General features: G+C 38.1%; 1 non-coding gene across 1 annotated transcript; it reads left to right on the top strand.

Moving 5' to 3' along the window:
- The first annotated feature begins 1,866 nt into the window (after positions 1–1,866).
- LOC142432844 (U6 spliceosomal RNA) lies at positions 1,867–1,973 on the top strand. The gene has a single exon (XR_012780947.1). It is a non-coding gene; the product is annotated as a U6 spliceosomal RNA (small nuclear RNA).
- The last annotated feature ends 829 nt before the right edge of the window (positions 1,974–2,802 follow it).

Here is a 2,802-nt window from a genome sequence, read left to right as displayed (position 1 = left end):
GCCTTGAGACCAGGAAAATTGGATAGTGCCCAGCTGAGCATTTTAATCAAAGCTCCTATAGAAGAATTTAATCAAAAGGGGGATGGGATGTGCAGAATTCTGAATCCCACTCACTGCACTCCAGACTTTCTGGAACCATAGAGGGAAGGTGGATCCCTGAATTTATTGTCCTGACGTAATCTTTCAACCTTAAGCCAAAAACATCCCCTGAACTCTTCTTTAAACCAAAAATTAGTTTAACTTATGTAGTGACGAACGTCTGCCTTGAGTAGTATGTTCTTTTACAATCTATCCAAGTGCCATCAGACTGACAACTCAGGAGTTGATGTTCGGGAGAGGGGCAAGAGTGTGACACAACTCAAAGAAAGGAGTCAACATCGTTACATTGGATACACAGAAATATTGTTAATAGTTGTATTGATATATTCTTCATGTATGATAAACTAAATGGTTCGAATATATTTAAGAGGTGTGCAATCACCACTACAATCAATTTTAAAACATCTTCTTTATGTTTGCATTCATTACTCATTACGCATGCTAACCCTAAGAAGCTATTAATCTAATTTCTGTTGCAATAGACTTGCCTCTCCTGGAGTTCATATAAAGAAAATCATATACCTCCCTCTAGACCAGTGGTTCTCAGCCTGTGGGTCACAGCCCCTTTGGGGTTGAACAACCCTTTCACAGGAGTCACCTGATTCATAACAGTCGCAAAATTAGTTATGCAGTAGCAACAAAAATAATTTTATGGTTGGGGGGGTCACCACAACATGAGGAACTGTATTAAAGGGTCACGGAATTAAGAAGGTTGAGAACCTCTGCTCTAGAACCAACCTGAATTTGTTCTAGGTGCAAGGGTTTCTTGGTTGTTACATGACAAATATTTCTTCCCTGGCTTTAAAAATCTTGATGGTGGTTCTTTTCTTTCTTACTCATTGTCTGTATTTTTATCTTTATATTACTGTTTTATCCTTGCCACTTTATTTCATTTTTGTTCTTTATTGTTTATGTTGGGTTTACCAGTTTGTGAAACACAGAAGGAGTGGATGCATAAAGATAATAACTGATGAAAGGGTTTGTAGGGGCTGAGAGGTGGAGGTAGGCTATGGGAAGGGTGAGGGAATTTCGGGAGTAAACAATGAAAGTGGGATGGGGAGGGAGCACTGGAAATGAATGTGATTACACAACTCATTTTAAAGGTATTTTAATCATTGGGGAATAAAAGAAAAATGTTCTAAAATTTATTGTGATAGTTATTGTATTATTCTTCTGGATAAGATTGAATAATTGAATAGTGTGCTATCTGAATTACAAGCCAATAAAACTACCAATTTTTTGCACCAAAAAAAAGAAAATCATACCAAAAACCTCACCACCAACAAAACAAAATATAGAAAGACCTCTATCCAAAAATAAGGCAGAAGTAAAAAAAAAAAACTAGAACAAATGAGCAAGGTTCTTCACACACATCCGAGTCCATGGTCTGAGAGAATACAATGGAGGCTTAATCCTCGATGAGATCATGTCCATGGATTTGAGGCGTTCACTCTCATTCATAGCTTTCTGGAAACCAGGTGCTCAGAATTTAAGCTCCAATATTAGACCCTCTCCTGATATTAGATCTTATTTCTTAAAACCCTGAGATCACACTGGCTATGTATGCTTCTTCCATGTAGATTTAGGTGACACCTCATTTAGACTGCTTTTTAAAAGACAAGCCTTTAAGACCCCAGATGTTATTCTTTCTGATAGTCACGTATCATCTGGTTTTTTCACCATACTTTGCTACAGCACCCATATCTTCAATAATCCCTTCATGCGTGTAAGTACTGAGCAGGACTGCATCTTAAGAACTGATTGTTCGTGCTCGCTTCGGCAGCACATATACTAAAATTGGAACGATACAGAGAAGATTAGCATGGCCCCTGCGCAAAGATGACATGCAAATTCGTGAAGTGTTCCATAAAAAAAAAAAGAAAAGAAGTGATTGTTCTTAGGTTATTGTAAAATGGTAGCTCAAAATCCATTCATATATATGAGATATATATAGTGTTTTATATATTTTATTAATCTTGTCAAAGAACCAACTTGCAGTTTTTTAATTAATTCTGTTTTACTGTTTCATTTATTTCTGCTCTCATATCTATTATTTCTTCTTGAGTCTGCTCTTTTTAATTTTGCTGTCTCTTTTTAATCATTGGTAACCATAGGTCAAGCTTGATTTATTTCTTTTTCTTAGTAGTTTTCTTAATATAATCTTCATATACCATACACTTCCATAGTTAAATTGCTTTTTAAAAGAGTTGTATATACATCATCACAATCAGTTCTAATTCTCCGTCCCCTTTCTTACATTCATTGACTGCTCCCCAACTCCCCTCATCCTCTCCCCCACCTCCATTCCCAACAAACCATTGAATCATTTATTGTCTCTATGCAACCACTCCTCTGTGCTTCATAAACTGGAAAACCTAACACAAACAGTAAAAAACAAAAACTAAATTAATCAGAAAGTATAAAATAGGGGGACTTCCAGGAAGATGGCAACAGAGTGACACATACCAGAGGGACTCCGCAGAATTCAGCCCAGGAGAGTTGCTTAGAGGAAAATTCAACACTGCAGGGACACAGGAGGAGCATCATAAAGATACGTAGGCACAGAGCCACAGCGTTTTGAGGGGCTAGGGGTTTTTGACTTACCTCAGTGGAAGCTGGCTGGTGCGTGACCTTGGCCCTGCCACTGTCACTGCCGGAGCTGGGACCATTTGGAGCCCGTAGGGGGGCTTGGTCTCAACACAG

Source organism: Tenrec ecaudatus, chromosome 18 (genome assembly GCF_050624435.1).
Source record: "Tenrec ecaudatus isolate mTenEca1 chromosome 18, mTenEca1.hap1, whole genome shotgun sequence".
NCBI lineage: Eukaryota > Metazoa > Chordata > Mammalia > Afrosoricida > Tenrecidae > Tenrec > Tenrec ecaudatus.
This window is presented reverse-complemented; position numbering and strand designations above follow the sequence as displayed.